The sequence below is a fragment of the Etheostoma spectabile genome, chromosome 20 (genome assembly GCF_008692095.1).
Source record: "Etheostoma spectabile isolate EspeVRDwgs_2016 chromosome 20, UIUC_Espe_1.0, whole genome shotgun sequence".
Lineage (NCBI taxonomy): Eukaryota > Metazoa > Chordata > Actinopteri > Perciformes > Percidae > Etheostoma > Etheostoma spectabile.
The window spans coordinates 18496283-18511339 of NC_045752.1; the positions used below are offsets into that span (position 1 = coordinate 18496283).

General features: G+C 42.6%; 1 protein-coding gene and 1 long non-coding RNA gene across 12 annotated transcripts in view; one reads left to right on the plus strand and one right to left on the minus strand.

Moving 5' to 3' along the window:
- LOC116669975 (uncharacterized) overlaps nucleotides 1-1935 on the plus strand; it is a 21271-nt gene extending 19336 nt beyond the window's left edge. Inside the window, exon 3 of the long non-coding RNA XR_004326922.1 lies at nucleotides 1813-1935. This is a non-coding gene — a long non-coding RNA (uncharacterized LOC116669975). The remainder of the gene's footprint in view (nucleotides 1-1812) is intronic.
- The window catches only part of myt1lb (myelin transcription factor 1-like, b), a 108620-nt gene that overhangs the window by 71136 nt on the left and 22427 nt on the right, over nucleotides 1-15057 (minus strand). For all 11 annotated transcript variants that reach the window (XM_032500108.1, XM_032500117.1, XM_032500114.1 and 8 more), the window contains exon 2: nucleotides 2493-2606. The gene's annotated coding sequence lies outside the window, so the exon portion shown is untranslated. The remainder of the gene's footprint in view (nucleotides 1-2492; nucleotides 2607-15057) is intronic.

Below are 15057 nucleotides of genomic sequence, written 5' to 3' on the forward strand. Positions count from 1 at the left end.
GTTATCATTTTGGTGGTGGTGACGGGGGTATGGGGTTGCTTAGACATCTGTCACAACAATTCACATCGTTATCAGTTTCCCTTTGTTTTCACCTTGAAGTTTTGGGAGAATGGGTTTTAGACATATGGCGCCCAACCCACTCTCTCCGCCACACGTACATACAAATGCACAAAGACACGCATACACACACATACACTGACAGACTCACACACACACAAAACCACACACACACACACACACAACCACACTCCTACTCTCACATTGGGTTTTTGTACGGTGGAGCGGTCGGAGCACACCAAAACTGCACCGGCACTATCAAATTTCACTGCAAATAGGTATTTACGCCATGCATCATCTAGTGACAGTAAACATGTGTGCCAAACCGATGTTAAGTGCTGAATCTGAATTAGTGTGAAGGAGATAGCATCTGAGTGGGCGCTGACAGTCAGAGTGAGAAGGAGAGCGAGGGTGATGGAGACAGAAGGAGAGACTGAAATCTAGAGGAGTGAGTCCCAACTAGTATGGAAAAAGGCTTTGGCGGCTGGTGCAGCAGTACAGGGCTCTGAAATGGTTAGATTGAGAATAGTGATGACCAGTGATGACAGAGAGCTGTTACTGTACAGGATGGGAAGGATTTGTGTTTGTTACCTAAATGACTCCTATACAGCCTGAGTGGATCATATTTAAAACTTCTTCCTTCTTAAAATCTTGATTCAGCTTGATTACCTTTTATCTAAAATATTTCATCATTCAAAACTGCACTGCTACTGCATTTATTGAGGGGTAGCAGGATAAATGAATCTATTGCATGTAAGCTGTTGCGTCAGGAGTCTTTATGTTATATACGTTTTTTCTGTTTCAATTTTAAAACCCAAAGAAATCTGTGATTTCAATCGATGACACGGAAGTCATTTAATCGCCTTTAGTTGCTGTCTCAAAACACGGAAAACGCTAGAAGATATGTTTGATGGTAAGTGTAAATCATACGTCACGGACTTAAACTCCATAACATCAATACAGCATTATTTCCCCCTGCCAAACATCATCATTGTTTCATTGTTTACATGCCACTTTGCAACACAGCAATTACCTTTTTTTTTTAAATCTAGTTTACTAAAATCTGCTATGTTGACAGGTGGCTCATGCTAATGCTTGGTGGTTAAACCGTTAGGTAACATAAGAAGGTTACAACAATGTTCAACGCACTCACAAAATTATTTTTAGCATGATTCCCCTGACCTGGGTTAACAGCGCTGGGCTAACCCATGATTAAATCTGCCACTTGGCGTTAGCTGTAGTTGACTAATCTAATGCTAAGTTAGCCAGCTAGCGCACTCCGGTCCTTCTGCCTCACTCCCCGGCGTAAAAGACTTCAGTCGGCTTAAGAGCGGACACTAGCCCCAGGAACACATCCACAGTTAGTCCCAGGAACACATCCGCAGTTAGCCCCAGGAACACATCCACATTTAGCCCCAGGAACACATCCACAATTAGCCCCAGGAACACATCCACAGCCCCAGGAACACATCCACATTTAGCCCCAGGAACACGTCCACAGTTAGCCCCCAGACAGCGACTACAGCAACCTGAACCCAGCCAGCACAAACCTCGGTGCTGGGTGCCAATGGCGATAAATAATTTTAATGATCGGGGAACTGACCATATCACACCCCAGGCACATGACGTGAAATATACTTTGTAGTGTAGTGTAGTATTGTTGTTTTAGCTGCTGGCTAATGTTAGCTTGCTCACTCGGTAATCCGTCAGCTACCACATAAACAAAATAGAAAAAGTTATGTAAAAAATCTGCAGCTGTTAACAAGGAAGACAACAACTCCCATGATCCCACGCAAATTCACAATGTCATCAAAAGGTCCATGTTCTCATCCGTGATTTCTATTAAGAGACCCCTAGCGGCAGAGAATGACATATTGTGCGTTTGAAAATTGTTTTGAATTGGCTTACGTTAGAAGATGTTTTTTCTAAAATTGAATAGGCCAATAAAAAGGTCAGTAAAAACAGCATGATCATATTTAACACATTGAAAAATGAGTTGATAGTACCAAACATGCAAGTCTTTAATTTGTTTTATGTAGTTAGTGCTATGAGCAGTGCTGTTGATCACGTGGCTGGCATTATGTTCTGTGCTGTGTTTCTGTGGATTTGCGTCGTGGATTTCCTAGGTCCCGATTTTACAAACCATGGAATGTTTAGGGACACCAGATGTTGCAAAAAGATCTTTATTCAAACTAAATATCTGTTAGGTATTTTCTGCTGAAAACAGCTGAGGACATATTCAACATATTGTTATTTTCACACATTGTGAGAGTGGACTCTCACCTCGAAAATGTATAAAACATCATGAAAAATGTGGCAGTAGAAACTAGTACAATTCAGATTTTTCATGCAAGCCTGCATCGGAAGCAGCTTTTGTGCACGATAAAACCCATTTGTACAGCTTTATGGGAAAAAAACAGGATGTGTTACACCACCTGAAAGGGTTTGGGGTTGAGACAGCTGTTAGGTCCAGACCTCTGCTTCCACCGTGACCCACTGACTTTCAGCTGGAGAGGAACGGCTCACCACGTCTCCTCCACACTCATTTTCTACACAGAGAGGGGAGAAGTCATGCTTGTTAAAATCATTTCTAGAACAATCACATTCACATACAGCCATTACAGGATCTGAAATTTCCTCTTCTCCATTGACTCTGAGCTCATGAATAGTCATATAGCATCAGCTATGCGGCACACGCCAAGCCAACGTTGATTTCCACCATAACGACGGCCGCTTGTGGTGTGCGAGGGGCTTGGCAACATGGGGTAATTAGCTAGATCTATCATCTTCTGCAGGATGTGGGGACAAATATAGCTAATGATCCGTGCCTGCCTCCATGATTTCTCTCCTCAGCTCTCCATCCTTTGCTGAGTTAGAGGAAGAGAGGGGAGGGGGAGTGAAGTGGAAGATTGGAGAGGAGTAAGTAAAGAAGCTGATGTCCTACTCTGTCAAAAGAAGGTAAAATAACCGACAAAGAAAGTGATATAGACAGAAAGGAAAAGAGACGGAGGTGTGAATGAACATATGCACTCAGACACTGCCTGTCTACTCTGCCTGTCTTTGTTTCCTTCCATCCGGCGCTGCTAATTGAGAGAATGTATGGCAGAGAACAGATGAGGTGTTGATGGTGCATAGGGACCATCACAAAGAATGAAGGCCCCCATAGGGAGACTACCAGACGGCCCATCTCACTCTCTCTCACACACACACACACACACACACACACACACACACACACACACACACACACACACCAGAGTGCCTGTTGTGTGTTATGTAAAAGGAGTGGTGGTGGTTACATGCATAAGCAGACTTTACTTTGAACCAGCAGGGGGGTCTTTTTTACTCATCATCACAGACACACAAACCTCTGTTTCCCGTCCCTTTTTGTCCACTTCCTTTGTAGAGTGAATCTTAAACATGGCCAAGCTGGATGGCGCAAACAATGGGCCACTCAAACTCCACTTTTGTTTTTTTACAACTATGGTCCTGCTCTCTTTTATGTCTTTGAAATCTGCGTCAGAAGCTGGTTTGTATTTGATTACACACTTAAAGCATTTACATTCAGAAAACAACTGCAGTAAAACAGGTTGCTTTGGGGGCAAGGATAGCTAGCACACTATGCATGTACAAATGTATGATGTCAGAGGAAGAAAGACGGGGCTCTGGTGGAACACTCCTATGGATTCTCACTGTATTTAGAAAATAAATACATCATAGGTTTGAATGATTTTTGACATACATCCCTCTGCTTTCACTCTATAGCATATACCCCCCCCCCCACACACACACACACACACACACACACACACACACACACACACACAAACACACCACAACACGCTCATCCCTGGCCCACTGGTCATTATAATCAGAGTATAAGTGATGGGTCTGTCCTCTGATGAAGGTCTTAAGGTGGAGGCTGATGACAAATCACAGCTCTCTGACTCTTCATCAGGACACAGCCCACATTCCCCACGTATATCTCAGTGGATCAGAAAAAAAGGATGGGAGGGGAGAAAACAAGAAAAGGAGAAAGAAAGACAAATGAAAAATGGCAGAAGTCTAACTAGACAACAGAGAAAGATACAATACAACAAAACAGCACACTGTGGCACTGTATTTAATGCGTGGGGATTTGAGGTGCTAGTCTGCTGTTTCAGCACCAAGGACAGTGACAGACAAAGAGGACAGAAGAATAGGCCTTCAACTGCAATTGATGCACACTCACGCAATCTCAGGTCTTATACAATCACACGCTCACGCTCGCTCTCACACACACACACACACACACACACACACACACACACACACACACACACCTCTTAATCTTCCCCTTTGTTAGAAAGGTAGAATATATGACCAAGGACTTCTTCTCAGCTCAGACTCTTACTAGTGTGCGTGTGTGCATGTGTGTATGATATTCTCATATTCTATTACTTGAGAAATTATAGGTGACTATACCTGCCCTTTACTGGGCTCCTATATCTATCAAAGCCAGGGTACACACTGTAAATAGCCTGGGGAGACACACACACACAGTATTGTTATGAAAACCTTATTGTTTAGTTATGTACACTGCTGTACAGAAAGTAGGCTGTGATATCCGCTCCGACATTTTCTATGACACATACTGTACATGACAGGCATTTCACACAGACACAAAACACACACAGAAAACTAAATCTCTCCCATCATTTAAAGAAAAACACACATGGCACACGAGGACAAGGGGCTCACACAAATAAGCACATATTACAGGAGGGACGCATGCGTTAGTGATGTGATGTGTGTGTGCACACAAACGCAGACACACACACAATGTCTTTCTCCCAGGCTCTGAGAGTGACTGGGGCTGCCTGACCTACATTCTAGCAGATATGTATACAGGCAGAGAGGAGATGAAATCTCACTCTGTATTGCTCTCCTTCTCTCTGTTCCATATCCTGTGTTGTTTTCGGCGCCTGTTCATTGCCTCTAGGACACGGACACACACACACACACACACACACACAGACACACACACACACACACACACAAAAGGTGAAGTAGGGACTATGATTTGTTGGCATGAATCCCCTCGTGCTGCTGATGAAACTAGAATTGTCAGAATATGGCTACACGTGTTTTGCTGTATATTCTGTCTTTCCTCTGCTGCATATGGAAGATCCTTAAACTACCCTGTGCTCCTTATGTATGTAAATAAAGCATTTACATAAAGTCTAACAGCCACCATAACAAATTGTGAGATGAGAAGAGAAGAGAGGAGTGATGGAATGCAAGTAGAGAACAAGGTAACTTGGCATTGAGCACTGAATATATGTGTGTGTGTGTTTATTGGGTGATGGTCTGTTTGTTAGCTGGTCTCCTTAGCCAGAGAGCAGGAGATGGGATTGGTCTGATAATAAAAGCCAGCTGGCAGATTTATCTATTCCTACTCAAAACTGTTCTGTGGAAATCAATGCTTCCACTGGACTGGCCAGCAAACACAGACTCCGATAACAGATAAGAAACAGTACACATATCCTTTCTAACTTAAAGGGATCCTTGTGACCCGAACCCTTGTATCTCCTATAAAATCAGAACGGTTCTCATTTGTCCAGCTGTGCAGAGAACAGATCTATTGCCAAGCTTCATACCCATATATTTGGACTGCTTTTTGTTATTTTAGCTGGCAGTGTGCTCAGAGTGCCTTGGAGTCCTGTCCATGCCCAGACATCACACAGGTTAGTAATTCGAAAGGGTTTCAGTTCATAAAAAAACAACCTGATCCACTATATCCTTGAACTAAACCACCCCAACCCTCTAAATCCCACTGAGGCATTACACTGACCACACTGTCAAAACAGTGATACAGCAGAAACTAACAGGAGAAATCCCAGGACCCTGAATCTAGCCAACTTTAATATTACAGGATTTTTTCAAACAAATCCTCTTGCAAGTATAGAGAGAAGATATAACAGAAATCATGTGAAATACGGTTTCCTCAAACAGATTTAAACTCTTGGGTGGTTTTCTTTTTTACTGTATGTCAAAAAGTCTGTTTTTTTATATCATAATGGCATTATTCCTAATGACACACTGACAATATTAGTCCCTACCATTGATGCTCTTCACACTACGACATCTTACAGTTTCTCTGAGCATTTAATATCGACGCCGATGCTTTCCAACTGATAACGCCAATCAGCTGATCATTGTCGAAGCAAGTGATTTTTAAAAAGAGGACATTTCAAATAAAAACAATGAGATAGAATAAAGAAAAATGAAGAACAAAAAACGCGTTTTAATTATGTATCAAATGTTTTACCTATTGGTTAATTTAAATATTTCACTGTATGTGTTTATGTCACCACTCATTTCATAATCATCTTGTTTATTTATACAATATTGAACACTGTAGGGTTCCATAGTGATTAAGTGGTTCCAAATTTCAACTGTCCATTGGTGACTTTCTAAAATTAGATATTCACCAGCATTTACTAACAGTATCAGCTCATTAAATAATTAAGTTGGTTAGCAAAGACTGTTTCAATCTGTATAAAACAACGCAATAAGGTTTGCATGTGCATGCTACATATCAAAATATATTGAATGTTAAACTTATTAAACTAACTAATGTCAATTTCTTTTTTTTAAATTAGGATGTGGAAATTGTTTACTTTTGCATATGTCAACGTCAAGAAATTCAGTAATTAGACAACAGTCCTCAAATGCAGCAAGTGGTCTGGGCTTGCTTCTTTCCATTGTATCACACCGTCTACTGTCATCCATCTATCCTTCTCGTGGTGGAATCCGGTAATCTTATTGAGGCTTGTGGGGCTGGAGCCAGCCCATGCTAGGCTAGAGCTAGGTCCAGCCAGGATACATAGGCCCAGAAACACAAAGCTCACCACAAAGCATCCTGAATTAAATCAACTCATATCACATTTTCACTGTCGGCTGCTTCTTGTTACAACAACATCAACAAAATGAATCTTCCTGTTGGTCTGAATCCCACAAGATACGGTGTGTCTGACCTGCTGGTCTTTACTGTACTTACAAACACACACACACACACAAACACACACAATTGTGTTTCAAGAAAGTAAAAAAAATGCATACAAACAATGCACACATGAAGTGCATTATTATTACTTTGCCCCTCTCAGTGAGACACACACACACACACACACACACACACACACACACACACACACACACACACACACACACACACACACACACACACACACACACACACACACACACACACACACACACACACACACACACACCCCTCTTGCTTTCTCGCGGGAGGTGCCTCCTCTGTATGGGCAGACAGTGGGGGAAATAACATTGAGCGAACCACCGCCGCAATTACCCACAGTGGGGTAATCACCAGCACAATGCACTATGGGTTGGCTGCCTGGAAGAAAGCGTGAAATACTCAGGTGAGGAGAGAAACCAGACAGCAATCAGCCCAGCAGGAAGCAGAAGAGACAGAGAGAGACGGAGAAAAAGAGAGAGAGGAGAGCAAAGGGCCATTCCTTTAATTTCCAAGGGAGAGCCAGGGCCTTAATTACTTGATGAGTCTCCCTCTCTCTAGTTCTCTCTTTGTGGCTGTAAAAAGTGTGTGTGTGTGTGTGTGTGTGTGTGTGTGTGTGTGTGTGTGTGTGTGTGTGTGTGTGTGTGTGTGTGTGTCATTATCAGACTGGGAAGACTCGAATCACCTCTCAGCACAGATAGCGAGTGAAGGAAACAACATTGCAAGGAGGGAGAGAGCAAGAGAAAGAGAAAGAGAGAGACAGAGAGAGAGAGAGAGAGAGAGAGAGAGAGAGAGAGGGAGAGGGGGGGTGATTTACTCCTTTAGAAGTGTTAACACCATCTCTCATCCCCAGGAGCTGTGGAACACCAAGGTTGAGGAGTGAGACAGCCCAGACTTGAAATAGCCACAGGAAAGAATAGTGCTGTAGGACACCTCCACCTATAGAAAGCTACACTATTCATGCTACTGTTGCACATGATGCCACGGGGGAGCGTTCAAGATTCTCTCTAAGCGTGTAGTATGGGGATCTGCACTATACCCGGGCTTCTAAAGTGCAAGCATTTTTTTCCTGCATTTGTGAATGACAATTAGAAGTGAAAATGACAAATGATTTAACGACTGACTCGGAGTTCTGTCACTCGATAAAGGTTCACGAACCAACTAAAAACTACTGCTGCCTAATGTAGCAACCATTTGATATGGGTGACACCATTGGTTGTTTTTGGTACAAAAGACTAAGGTGGTGAGCTTTATTTTTACCCAGCACTGACTGTCGCTATCGCTGCCCAGAATGGCCAAAACTTTTGACTTCTATATTTGCAGTAGCTAATTAAGGTTTTGTAATTTTGTGATTGACTAAACAAAAGACAACATGGAAACTTTTTGAGCAAAGTGCTTTCTACAAGCCAGAAACACCGTTGATATCATAGCCCCAGTTTGTGCTTCTCGTGTTTTACTGTTACATTTGAGTCACAAAACTAAGCATTTGCTTTCCTGACAGATGAACCTTAATATTTAATAAGGGATTTAAATGAATTCAGGTATTATTAGATTTAAACCAACCCAACGTATACTGGATTTTGCCAGTCCTTTGTCCACAGCGCGGCGGAGGAGGGTCTGACTAGTCCACACAGCATTCCGGGATGGGAGAAACACCTGCTCTGGTTTACTGGCATTTCTTTAAACCAATCACAATCGTCTTGGGCGGCGCCAAGCGTCGTACACCTCTGCTAAATAACCTCGGGAAGGAACTTGTTTTGGTGGAACATGTGTACATTCAAAGGTTGTTTTAGTCATGTAACAGAAAACTCAGATTGGACAGATAGTCTAGCTAGCTGTCTCGATTTACCCTGCAGAGATCTGAGGACCAGGTAACCATAGTCCTCAGAAATCCACCAGAGTTTAAAATGCCAACACAAAGAAAGCAGCAAGGTAATGAATATCCGGCCTAGATAAGTGAAATCCGGCGGGATTTCCATTGACAACAAAGCAATTGTGGAAGTGGAACATCATGGATATAGACTACTTATCAGCCAACGTTCACACTGTTTATTAAATGCTATCAAACCCCAAATCAACTAGAAAAGCCTCAAAAGAATTAGCAGGCTCTACGCTATTTAATCTAATCTCTTCTAATCACTGAACCGAAGATTTTTTTTGTCCGTACACCTAAAACATTTTAATCAAGGGGCACAAGTGTCCATAAAACATGTTAACCCTAATGTCTAACAATTCATCAGACTGAACAACAATAACACAACATCTCCTCTGTCATTGCTCCATTGGCCTCGGAAATTTCGATATAAGCAGATCTGAATGTTTTGCTGGCAATTGATATTAGATCGTGGGCGTTTGGTCAGTGAACTGATACCCCTGCATGTGGCCGTCTGTCAATGAAGGCTGAATGCTTGTAACAGCGAAGGCACATACAATCTTTCCTCACTGGACAGACAGGGGGATCAATCCGGAGAGGCAGTTTGTAGTATCTATGCAGCAAAAAGGATGACGAAGCGTCTTTGAAGGTTAGCTGCCTTTTAGCACATCAGATGGGAGTTTAACCCCAAGCTATGATAAACTATGTTGTGTTGGAGTGCCCTGACCCAGCTAATGAAATAGCTCCTTTTGTGTTGCTACTGATGACATTTTCCAACAGTTAGTCCTTCTCGTTATTCATATCAGATCTCCCTTGAATTGAGTGAATTGGCAAGGACATTGCTGTGTATGTGTGTGTGTGTGTGTATGTTTACAGCATATGTGTGCATGCCTGCATTTAACATCAATGCTATATAAGTAGATGTCAGTTTGTGCAGGCATGGTTATAAGTGCACGTCAGTATACAGTGTTCAAACACATGTACTAATTTGGTTTTGTGTGTGTGTGTGTGTGTGTGTGTGTGTGTGTGTGTGTGTGTGTGTGTGTGTGTGTGTGATTGCACCCAGGTCTCAAGCACTGATGAGCTCTATTGTTTTCGTCTCTATTTCTTTCTGGTTCTCCACAAAATCGCTTTTCTCCCTCTCTCCCTCTCCTACCACCCACACACACACACACACACACACACATCCACACACACACACACACACACACACACACACACTTTTTCGCTCTCTCTTATCCCACCCGCTGGCTGCCAGTGTCTACCCAGAATACCAATGAGCGTCTGCAGATAGATAGATAGGGTGTCTGTCACACGACCTTATGTCTGGGGCTTTACTCGGGATGACAGCAGGCACAGCGCGTACACACACACCACACACACACACAACACACACACACACACACCCACACACACAACACCACACACAAGGTATCCCCAACTTGGCATGTTGTATCTTAACATAAGCATCGAAGCAGGCAGAGGCAAGCACACACACACACACACACTCTGTTGGAAAGACACACACCAACACACAGACACGCAGACACACACACACAAAGCATTGCACACATTCACATTCAGAGATATACACACACTTGGGAAAGCTAATGGGCATACACACACTGTATCACCGCAGGCGAGCGAGCCAGAGAGAGAAATAGAGAGAGAACACACACACACACACACACACACACACACTCACTCTGTCTCTCACTCTTTCTCTCTCTGTAACACACTCAGTCCAGCAGGCAAGATAGAAAAAACACTGAATATCCACCCAATTCCATCATCTCACACTCACATAAACACACACACACACACACACACACTCCTGCGGGAAGGCACCCCACCCCTGTTTCTCACACGAACACATTCGTCACTGACAAGGCTCTCTACACACTCTACACTGGGTATCCTGTGACACCAAAAATAGCACCCTAATAGAAAGAACAGAAAACGTCCCCTTACTCTCTACTCAAATAGAACCTATTTTTCCAGTGTGGCGCTGGACAACGTGAGACAGATTTTGTTTCGATTTGAATGAATCACACGCTAATTCAAACAGCTCCCTGAAAGCCAGAGACTACTTGCAGAGGTCCACACACGATCAGCCCCGGACTGCGCCCTCTGTATCACCTACCGCCCTGTCGGAAATTCTCCAGCAGGCAATTGAGAAGTCACTCCATACATCTGAACAAAAACAAAAAAAGCTGCCCATTTAATTACAGAGATTGACTACCAGATTTAGTCATTGTAGTTATTATTCTGTATCATGTTTGAGTCACTTCAAATAGTGTTATTATTTGTCTCATAAGCTTCCATTGATTGAACTAAAATAAAATATCAGCAGTGGTACCTTAACTGAAAGGGTCGTGCTATTTGAGAGTGATATAATACACCCAGCAGTCTAAGGCTGCAGTGCCAAACTGCTTCTCATTCAGATGTGAAAATTGTACATGCAGGTTCCATAACAATAAAGCATCTGTTGAGTTTTTATATTATAATAAAACAAAGAAGAAATCTCCACAATGGGCCTTTTTTCATGGAAGACATTGTAACAGTAGGAAAAGCACAGTTGAAAACAACAAAAATAGTGCAAATAGTAAATTGTGAGAAAAATGAAAGATGGCTGAATTCTATTATGTTGCTTCAGTTTCAGGGTTCCTGGTAGTCTTGAATTGCCCGACCTTCCTCCGCAGCGCTGCGGAGGAGGGTCTGGCAAGTCCACACAGCATTTCCGGATGGGAGAAAAACGTGCTCTGGTTTATTGAAATGTCTTTAAACCAATCCCAATCGTCTTGGGCGGTGCTAAGAACGTAAGCAGAAGGTAGCGGACATCTGGGTGAAAAATTTGACATCCGGCAGAATTTCCAGCAGCAGCGGTGCAATCCCAGAAGTGGAACGTCTTGGATATAGACTAGGGTCCTGGTAATGTGCATTCTGGTTCAGTGTCACCCTGCCATGGCTTATTATACTAGGGCGCTCAAACAGAACAGAGCCATGTGTTAATTAGTAACACTTGTACTCTTTATACTTTGACGAGGCAAAATGTCTGCTGTGAAAAACACCCGTGGTCTGTCTGTGGAGGAACTTAACATGATCTTTTGTCACAATGTGCCCTGTTCATGGCTGCTAACAGCTAAATGAGTCTTGACGGGACACGTTAAACAATCATATTGAAACACTTCAAAGACCTCACAATGAATAGCTCATCTAATTAATGCTGTGTAAATAAACGTGTACCAACCATTAAACTCCTTACCCCCCAAGCGAAAATCTTAAAACCTAAGTGGAATAAAGGGTTTAAAATGTCTGCACATTATTGGAGACGTATAGGATGTCAGCTGCATGGCACCTGTTTGGCTACTGGATAGCTGATATGGGCTCGCTCTGTACTGAGTGGATGAACAACAAGTGAGCACAGCATCCATTACAGCAGCATTTCTTTAGACAGCACACATTTGTTTTTATCCCAATCGAAAGAGTATAGTGATTAAACCATGTCTAGTGTCACTGAAAAGCATACACCAAATCCTCAGGAAAGAAACAGGTGCTTAATGTGGCAGTTGTAAATTAATTTGATTCTGAGATCTCACCAGAGTCCTACCAGCGACAGCGAGTCATAAGCTCATTTCAATAATTATCAGCTTGGCACTCGGTGTGCCAAGCACACATGCCCACACTGAAATACAAGCTGAAAAAACAATCATCTGCAAACAAACCGTGTGTATATGTAAACGTACACGCAGACATAAACTGTATATGTGTGTATGAATGCTTGCATGTACGTGTGATTCTGTATGGTCTGGCTCTTTCACCACATTGTTTCCCGTTCCCCTTACTTCTCTTCACACCTGTTGTGAAATATGTATATGTGCATTTCTGGATTATTGTCAGAAAACTTGTTATGTTGATATCACACTGCGTATTGCAGCTACATCAAGGTGACAGCCTGAGAAAAGGTGGGATGTTTTTATGCAAATGGCTGTGAGAATGAAGATGGGCCTGAATAGAGCTAAAAACAAGGAAAACACTCAGCATGGCTGTGCAAGTCTGTGCTACATGTTTTATGTCCTAGCCTAGGTTACATCTATGCATGTGCCTGTGTGAATGTGTGTATGGGAGCATGGGTGGAATTGCTAGTGTGTGTGTGTGTGTGTGTGTGTGTGTGTGTGTGTGTGTGTGTGTGTGTGTGTGTGTGTGTGTGTGTGTGTGTGTACGCACATGTGCATGTGAGTGGGCTCAGGTGGATTGTGAAGTCGGCAGATGGACATTTGGAGCAGATTTGCACCCTGCAGCAAAACATGCGTGCACACACACACACACACGCACGCACGCGCGCACGCACAAACACACACACACACACACACACACACACACACACACACACACACACACACACACACACACACACACACACGGCTAACATTAACCTTGTGTAACTCTAGCCGAGAGAAGGCCATAAAAAAACATCCTCAGCACCTCAAATCACATATCGACATACTGATCCGATATTTCAACTGTCCAAACACGGGGTAAGTCAAAACGACCATAATACTCTAATGTTTTGTCTGTGTCCTGAAAATACCTCTACATGCCTTTTCTCAAACCAGATACTTTTACTTTGGCATTCAAGCATTTTCTTTTACATTGTGCAGTGCATTTTCACTGGGCTGGTCTGGGAATATGAGCAGGGAATATTGCACCAGTAACAGATTTGCTTACTTCTGTAGAAATAAGTGAAACCTTTTTCTACATTGTTGTTTTAGTTTATTTTTACTTTCACTGCACTTCTCTGTAATATTTACCTTGAACGGCTGCTCAGCATCTCTCCTTTAGAGCTGCAAAGAGTAATCAACTGATTGATTATTTGTCAACTAATAAATAAATCAACAACTATTTAGATAATTGATTATTGGTTGAAGTTATTTCAAAGGATTTGGTATTGGTTTCTTTAGTCCTCTACGACAGTAAACTGAAAGTCTTTAAGTTGGCATCTTGGGCTTTGGACACAGCGATAATTTTATAGTCCAAACGACAGACCAGTCGACTGTGAGTTAGTTGCAGCCCGACTGGCGATTATCACGACAAAAGCACACAAATCCATCTTGTCATGCTTCAAGTAATGTCTTGTCCGAACCCCCAGCTCTTCGGACCAATCAGCATCCAGTAAGGAGCTACTGGCAGTTACAAGCATGGGTTAGGGTCAAAACAACAAATGTGGCTCTTAAAGAGGTTAGCGTAGATGATGTAATAACATCCGTTATCAGAGCTGAAGGGTATTACGTCACTGAAAGAATAGCAAAGAACAGCACTCTTCCCCCAACTGGCTTTGGTTCATCTAATCACCTGCCAGGTATTCTTTTTTTAAAGTGCCCGCTGTTTTCCAAACAGAATCCAATGACGGCTTCCCAGACGGTTCTAACAAACCATCGGACACATCAGGTTACTGTTATATATGATTATTTCAGAAATAGAGATGTTTGCTTGACATGACTCTGACTGCTGCATTTTATCAGTTGGGTACTAGTCTCGCATTGCCAGACCTTCCTCCACAGCCCTGCACAGGAGGGTCTGCCTAGTCCACACAGCATTCCCGGATGGGAGAAAAACGTGCTCTGGTTTATGGGCATTTCTTTAAACCAATCACAATCGTCATGGGCAGCGCTTAGCAAAATAGTTTCGGGAAGAAACTTCTTTTAGTGAGAGATCTGAGGAGCAGTTCACCATAGTCCTCAGAAATCCATCGGAGTTTTAAATTTTAACACAAAGAAAGTGGACGGTAACGGACATCAAGCCGAAAAGTGAATCCATCGGAATTTCCAACGGAGCAATCCCGTAAGTGGAACGCCCTGGATATAGACTAGTTAAGTACTGCTTGATTAAAATGTTGGTAATCCGTTCTTACCACTGTAAGTTGTTCTAGATAAGAGAGTCAGCTAAATGCTTTAAATACATGGTATGATAAAAAAATATATATAAATATGACATCCTGAAAGCTCATTTTAGTGACTGATGTGAGGCAGAAAGTATTGAGCAGATCAGTAAAATACTTGGAACTCTGGTCTAAAGTCCAGTTTATATTTCCGTATTACCA